Source organism: Calidris pugnax, unplaced genomic scaffold (assembly GCF_001431845.1).
Source record: "Calidris pugnax isolate Ruff unplaced genomic scaffold, ASM143184v1 scaffold1019, whole genome shotgun sequence".
In the NCBI taxonomy this organism is placed as follows: Eukaryota; Metazoa; Chordata; class Aves; order Charadriiformes; family Scolopacidae; genus Calidris; species Calidris pugnax.
Genome location: NW_015091636.1, coordinates 36,978 through 44,691, shown reverse-complemented (window position 1 = coordinate 44,691; position 7,714 = coordinate 36,978). Strand labels below are relative to the sequence as shown.

The 7,714-nt window shown below is 54.9% G+C and overlaps 1 protein-coding gene across 1 annotated transcript in view; it reads left to right on the top strand.

The window, feature by feature from the left end:
• Positions 1 to 1,621: 1,621 nt before the first annotated feature.
• The window catches only part of PAK4 (p21 protein (Cdc42/Rac)-activated kinase 4), a 28,071-nt gene continuing 21,978 nt past the window's right edge, over positions 1,622 to 7,714 (top strand). The window contains exons 1-3 of the mRNA XM_014961844.1: positions 1,622 to 4,075; positions 4,891 to 5,119; positions 5,545 to 5,875. The gene's annotated coding sequence lies outside the window, so the exon portion shown is untranslated. The remainder of the gene's footprint in view (positions 4,076 to 4,890; positions 5,120 to 5,544; positions 5,876 to 7,714) is intronic.

Genomic DNA, 7,714 nt, shown 5'->3' with positions numbered 1-7,714 from the left:
TGAGGAAGGGGATGTGGGGCTGGGGGGGGGGGACCCTGGAATGTTGGGGGAGGCCAAGGGGAGGGCCCTGCCTCCCTCCCACCACTGCCCGGCCTAAAAATAGGTTAAAATTGCGGGTTAGGGGGTGTTTGTGGCTGGAGAGCCTCACGGAAATCTCTCCTTCTCCTTCAGATCTTTCAGCGGAGGATCCCGGAATGCTCAGCTGAGTCGGAAAAGAAGGTTATTTTCCCCCTTCCTGGCAGGTAGGAAACAGAGAGAAAATAGGGTTTTGCCTGGGTTCTTTTTGCCGGTTTTGCTCATCGTTCGACACAAGCCCCATTTTTTTTTTTGGCCCTTGGGTTTCGCCAGCCAATATCAGAGCAGGGTCTGTCTCCGCTCTTCCCCGAGCACAAGAGGGGGAACCGCCGCTGCTGTTAGATTCGCCTAAAAAAGTTCTTTTTGGGTTTCTGGGAGGGGTTGGGAATCGTCTCAGCCCATTTCCCACGCGCCGAGGTCCAGCTGGGAGGCAGGAAGCCTGGAAAAAACATCCCAAAATGCTCTTTTCTAGTGTTTTTTTCTCTGCGTTCTGGGTTGTGTGGGGTTTTATACCTCCCTCGGTGTCGGCAGAGCCCTGGGGTGGATTTTTTTTCTTGGCGTTTCATGCGATTTTGGGCCGGGTGTTGGGAGGCATCTGGGCTGCAGGGGCTGCCATAACTCCGTTTCACGCCAAACCCCTCCAAAACCAGGGGGTTTTACCCCAAATTTGGCAGGTGGGGAGCAGGGAGAAAACAGAAATTGCCGTCTCCCAACTCCCGGGTGATTCTTCGCGGGGGAACAGAGATGCATTAATTTGTTGAACTCGTTAATTTGTGGAACTCCTTTCCCTCTGCCCACGGGTTCGTCAGCGTCCGCCTTGGGGGGGCTGGTAAATAAGTGGGAATTGGGAGTTTTTGAGAACCCCTCCCCGGCTGCAGGGGATGGTGAATTTCGAGCTGTGGAAAACACACCAAAAAGGCACCAAAAAAAAAGAAAAAGCAAGAAGGTTTTAAATAAAGGCCCCAAAGTTTGAACGGCGGCCAAAGAATTAGCTGCCGGCTGCCAGGACAAACATTAACTAAATCCTGGCAGCCTTTTTGGGGCCAGTCTGGTTAGTTCTGGTGAAGAAATAAACCTGTTTTTTGGGGGGGGGGGAAGGGATGGCCCCCCCGGCGCAGGTGGAGGAGGGGTTTTTTGCGGGGGGAGGAATTGCGGGGAAATGCCACGTGGGAAGGGGTCTGTGGCCTGAGGCTGCTGGGACCTGTGGACTCGCTTCAGGAAGATCCCTTGGGATCCTCCTGGCTCCACTGAGGGGTCTCCACTGAGTTCCCAGCTGGAGGTAATGGAGTGGAAGGAATTTTTTTGAGGAGGGGCTGAAACGGCAGCAAAAGTTTCCAGGGAAGATGCCGAAGGGGATAACGCCAACTCTTCTTGCCTTTTCTCCTCCTCCGAGTGGGAGCTCCCACCCCCTTCCCACTTCCCTGATGTTTTCCGGATCCTTTTATCTTTATTTGCGTTTTGGGGAGGGGACGTTTGCCTTCCCAGACACTTCTGGGACCTGCCAGCAGGACGCTGTTTTCTCTTTTAAAAAAAAAGAAATGAAAAATAAATGGCTCCCGACCCTTCGAGGCGCTTCACTGCCCTGTTGGCCGCTCGTTAATTGCTCCGATCTCGTCTCGCTAATTGCTGGGGATGAGCAGAGCGACGTGGAGCTCTGGCTGCTGCCAGAGAGGAGGAGGAAGAGGAGGAGATCAAGAGGTTTGGGATGAAGCACACCATTGTGGAACGTCCCTGCAACACCCTTTTCTCCTCGGCTCTTCCGCGAGTGACTTTTTCCAAGGAATAATTGAGGATTTTTGGGGGTGTTTTGTGCCTCCCCGCTGAGGCGGAGCCTTCGCTGCGGGAGGAGAAGCTGGTTCCCTCCCAACATCCCAGGGATGGATGTTTTCCTGGGATCCACACGTCGCCGTCATCCCATCCTGGCCTGGAAAAGGAGCAGCTTTTCTCATATCTGACACTTTTTTTTCCTCACAATTCCGGAGGGATTTCCCGGCCAAAACTGGCATCTGGATGAGGAGGTGGCTCCCTGGGAGGGGAAGGAGGCGTCCCCCCGGTGTCCCTCTGGGCGCAGGGAGAAATCCCTTCCCCGTCACTTTTAATTAATGAAAACCCAATTTCTGCTGAGTTTAGGGCAGGAATATTTCCCTCACGAGCTGTAGGTTTGGCATTTTCCAAGGCCGCTACCCTTTCTCAACTGTTTCATTGATTTTTTTTGTTTTTTTTTATTATTAATTAGCCTAATTGGCAAGTGGATTTTTATTACTGTTTTTGATCTCTTCAGCCCGTTTTGGGGGCTTTAAACCAAAACTTTTCTGAGTTTCTTCTCTCCCCATAAATGATTCAGGGCCCAAATTTCCTCGGTTTTGGGGCTCTCACGTCGCCGAGGGGGGGGTATTTTAATAACGATAATTTTCACTAATTAAGTAGAACCTAAGGAAAGTGTAATTCCTCAGAACCGCCCCCCTCGCTCAGCTCTTACACGGGGCAAACAAGCTATAATTTCTGTAAGGGGCTAATTAAAGGTTTTACTGGGCTAATCAGCCTGCGCTTTAATTAGCACCAAATGGTAATCGCTTGCTGAAATGTAAATTGACTTCAGGGCTGCCTGTTACGGGAGTGTGTGCCCCCCCAGCTCCGGTGGATCGTTAAAACCTCTGAGCCTAACGAAGCAGGAGGAGAATCACCCGGCGCTGAATTTAATCTTTTTTTTTTTTTAGCTTTTATTTCCCATTTTTCTGAGTCCAGAATCCGTCCCTCCTGAGAACCTGAGGGTGTTTTTACCCTCATTTAATGCCATATTCCGGCAGCGGGAGAGGGAGCTGAGCCTCCATCACTCTCCAAAACCCTGCCGGAGCCTCGTTAAGGACATGTTAATTAACACCCCGTGCAGAGGAGAGCTCAGGGAGGGTTCCCCGGTTTTGGGGAACCCAAACACGCCGCACGATTGGTGGGTTTTGGGCTGAAATGACACCCTTTCAGTTAAAAAAAACCAAACAAAACCTACCCTGTTTTCTGCATGGCAGGACGGAATTTCCATCTTTTGGGGTCTTTTCACCTGGATTTTGCTGCTTCCCTAGGGCTTTCCAGGCTGGGAAACCAAGTCCCCGTGCGTTCATTCCGTCTTATTAATCATGGTGTTAATTATTCTCTGATGCCCTTGGGATCCCAGGAGCAGGGATCACATGAAGGAGGAACTTCCCAGCTTAGGGGAAAAAATACTGGTTTTGGGGAAAGTGGCAGTTAAAAAGTGGAATTTTGTGTTCTATCCTGCACCCAGGGGCCACCTGGGGAGGCAGAGAGGAGCCAGAGGATCAATTTGGGTCTGAAAAAGATGAATTCTCCCCAACCGCCCTCCCAGATTTCACCTCCCGGGACGTCCCTCCGTGCGCCTGATTCTGCTTTTGAGGCAGAAATTGGGGTCCCCAGCGCTTTTTTTTTTCCCGTTATCTCTGGAAATGGAGATAAGGGGAATGGGAGCTGAAGCTTCCAGGTGGGGGAACAGTGGGAATGGTCTGTTTCAGGGGGTTTAGGGGAGAATTTCTGGGAGCTGAGTGCGAGGGTTCTGGATGGGGAGGGTCGTACCGGTGCCGTGAATCTTTAGAGAACCAGGTAAAATTGGGTTTTAGCCCAAAGGATGCGAATCTTTTCCCCGGAGCTTTTCATTGTTGCCTTCCCCCCGGAGGAGCTGCTTTATCCTGCTCTATCGGAGGGGGAACCTCAAAGAGGGACCCGAGTCCTGGTTGTTCTGGGTGGAAAAAGGGGCAAAAAAACCCCTAATTTCAGTGGGGTTTCGGCCCTGGTGTTGCTGGAAACTGGGAGGTTTGGTGTTTGCGCCATTCAGAAATAATATTTTTGGACGTTTTATTTTTTTCCGCCTTAAACCCTGGCTCTGCCGGGGGCTGGGCTTTGCCGTTTCTTCTCTCCCGGCTCTTCCCGGCCTGATCCTGCGGAGTCGAGGCGATTGTTGCCAGTGTAAATGAAACAGGGGTGGTTTATCCCGGTAAGAAATAACCCAGGGGTTATTCCCTCCCCGATCCCGTCCCTCCTGAGCTCTGCCGGCTCCCAACTCAAATTTATTCCTTAAAAACAACCCAACCTCCCACTCACCCTCCCTCCCCACAAGCCCCAGCTTGCCCGGGTCCGCGGGTTCCTGTGCCCGAAACGGCCTTTTCCCCTGGGTCCGGGGGGGCCACCTCGTGTCCTGGGGTGGGAGGGAACAGGTAGCCACAACCCCAACTTTGGTGGTCCGAGCCCTCTTAACGCCTTGGGCTGGCTTATTCCCCCCCGTATGGTGGCTCAGTGTACCCCCAGCAGGACGGAGGGGACGTAGCCTTGCCATAAAACACCCTAAAACACCCCAAAACACCCAGGGCTGGAGCACCCCTGGAATTGCGTTGGTGGCCAAGCCGAGCTTTGATGTGCCGGTGACTTGTGCCACCGCATCCCGGAAATTTTTCTTTTGGGCCAAGGAGTTGGGGGGGGGGGGGGGGGGGAAAAAAAAACCAAAAAAAAAAATGGGGGGGGGGGGGTAGATGAAAAGAAAAATAAGGACAATTAATGCCCTTTTGATGGAGTTTTGAGGCTGCCATTTGTGCCGGGAAGGTGCCCCCCCTGCCCCGTGGCCTCCGGAACCAGGAGGATCCGGGGCCACCAAGTGTTTCAAATGCTTGAAATTCCAGGATTCCTCTCCCCCCCGCCCTGGCTCCCTGCGGATGGATATTGGGTTGGTTTCACGCCAGGTACCGTGCGGCGCCACACGCTTTTTCGGGACGGGGGGGTGGCCAACACCTCCTCTTTGATGGTTGCCACTCCCAGCACAGGACGAGCCAGAGCCAGCTGGGCCAGTTCCACCGGGTGAAACCAACCACGGGCCCGAGCCCTTTGGCTTCCACCCTCTCCCCCCCGCCTCTCCAGGCAGGTCTCCGCCGCTTTCCCTTCGGATCCGGCCCTTTCCCCGATCCCCCAGTTCCCGGAGAATGTGAGGCCGCGGAGGAGAAAAACCAAAAAACCTTGGTTTTCCAGCCAGGAGGAGCTTTGGGAGCAGGTGGGGAACCTTCCAGCTGTCCCTCGCGAGGGGGGGGGTTAAATCAAAAAGGCCGGAGAAATATCTCCTTGAAGCCACCCAGGAAGTTTCTCATGGAGTAATTCTTGGGAGCCAAGCCGTGGGGAGGGCAAAGTCTCCGGAATCGCCGATACCTCCTTTTTTTTTTTTTTTTTTTTTTTTTCTGTTGGATATTTGGGAAGTCTCTCTCCTGCCTGGGGTGGAGGGAATTTGGGAGAAAAGCCCTTCGTTTTGGGGTTTCCAAGTTGGGGGGGGGATGTGCGGGGTGAGAGTTGGGACCCCTCATCGTCGCTCGTTTTGTGGGGATCCTGACAGATTTGGGGGCCAGAAGGAGGTCTTTGATGAGGTTTTATCTTCCTGGGAGTTAATGAGCCCCTTTCAGGAGGCTCTAAAAGGGGTCTCTCCAGTCGCCGTAGTTGCGGCAGCTCCCGAAGACGTGGGGGATCCGAGGGGGTCGGAGCTGCCAGTTTTCCCTCCCCACCCCAGAAAAAGAGCTTTGGGATGAATTCACTGCTTTTTGGGGATGGAATCACTGCGGCCGTGACTCTCGAGCACCTTTCTCTTTGTGAGCATCACCCGAAAATGCTCCAGCACCGACGGATCCCGGCTCAGGAACCCCCGGAGCTGCCATCGGAGACCCCTGGAGCCTCGGGCTCCTCCGTCCCGGTGATGCCAGGAACAGCATAAGGTTGTCACTGGTGAAATTGAGGAGGAAAACCCCCCAAAACCCCAAAAGAGGTTTGTTTTCATCCCATCATCTTTTTTTTTTGCCTTTAATTTTTCCCCCTGGACGCCACCTCCTCCTGCCGGGATTCCAGGAAAGCTTCCAAGTGCCAGTTAGCAGTCAGACGGCAGCACGGGAGGTATTTTGATCCTGGAATATTCTGAAAGAGAGGAAATAATGAGGAAAACGGGCCCAAATGGGAAGGGAAAAATCGCCCTTTCCCCACTGGGTATTTCCTTCAAGCGAAGGGAAAGAAAGAAAGGAGGGAAATTCGCCTTTTCTGCCCCAAAAGAGGCCTCGGCCATCAGTCCCTCCTCCTGGCCAGCCAGAGGGAGAGTGGGCACCTCCTCCTGGGACCCGCCAATTAGTACCCCGCTCGTTAAGGAAACGGCATCGCTCTCTTTCAGCTGCAAGAAGCAGGGGCTTGAGGCAGCAGAGTTGTGGTCCTCACCCTTTGGAGGGGCTCTGATGCCCCGGCGAGGGTCTCTGGTGCCCAGGCGAGGGGCTCCAATGCCCAGACAGGAGTCTCTGATGCGCTGGTGAGGGGCTCTGAGGGTCTCTGGTGTCCAGGCAAAGGGCTCTGAGGGTCTCTGGTGTCCAGGCAAGGGGCTCTGATGGGCTCTGATGTCCGGGTGAGGGGCTCTGAGGGGCTCTGATGGGCTGTGATGCCCAGGCGAGGGGCTCTGATGGGCTCTGATGTCCGGGTGAGGGGCTCTGAGGGTCTCTGATGGGCTCTGATGTCCAGGTGAGGGGCTCTGAAGGTCTCTGATGGGCTCTGATGTCCAGGTGAGGGGCTCTGAGGGTCTCTGATGGGTTCTGATGTCTGGGCTCTGATGATCGGACGCCAGGCTGAGGGTCTTCAGTGTCCAAGGGTCTCTGGTGCCCAGGTGAGGGGTTCCGATGCCCTGGTGAGGGTCTATGATGCCCAGACAAGGGGCTCTGAGGGTCTTTGACACCGAGGCAAGGGTCTCCGATGCCCAGACGAGGGTCTCTGAGGGTCTCCGATGCCCAGGTGAGGGGCTCATCCTCCCACAAAGGCTCCAGATCACCCCTTGCTCCCCAGCCAGGCTTTGGGGCTCCCCTCCTTTAACCAGGGGGTCTTAAATCCAGCCCAACCCCGGGCGCTCCCAGCCCTCAGGGGTTTGGCCACCGTGGCTGGTGGTCCCTGGCGCGAGGGGTCACAGAGGGGGGGTTTTGGGGGGGGTGGGGTGCTGTGGGAAGCCCAGGTGCATCTGAAGGGGAAATTACCGGGTTCTTCCTGACTTTCTGCCCTTTCCCTCTCCTTTTCCGTCCCCTTTGTTTGAAATGTTGCTGCCTCATTGGTTCCCAGCTTCAAATCTCCTGGATTCCTGGGTTTTCTCTCTCCAAACCTCACTTTTTTAACCCCTCCGACACCCCCTTTTTCCCTGGTTTTTCCATCTCTCCGGGTGGGGGGCGGGGTGGCGGCAGCGACGCTCCCCATCCCGGAAAAAGTGGTAATAACGCCTGGAAAATCCCGGGGTTGGCCTTAATCTGCCCTCTCGGGGCTGATATTTCCATAGCTGGGCTCAAAGAGGCTTGCCCCCCCCACCCCGTCCCTGACACCCCCTTTTTTTGGGGGGAGGGGGTATATGCTGGGGTTTCCTGGAGGATGAGGGAGAGAGAAGTTGATCTGTCCCGGTGCCGGCCGGGAGCGACCTTTCCCTGCGGAACCGGTTCCGGATCCTAAGAGCAGGTTGGGAAGTAACTGGAAAAGTGGGGGGAAGCCTTTGGGGGAGCAGCTCTTGGGGTCCAGGAGTCTGCTTGGGGGGGGATTGGAAGCTGCGGCCCCCCCATCCTAGCCCCGATCCTGTGGGATCCTCTCGCCGGTGCTG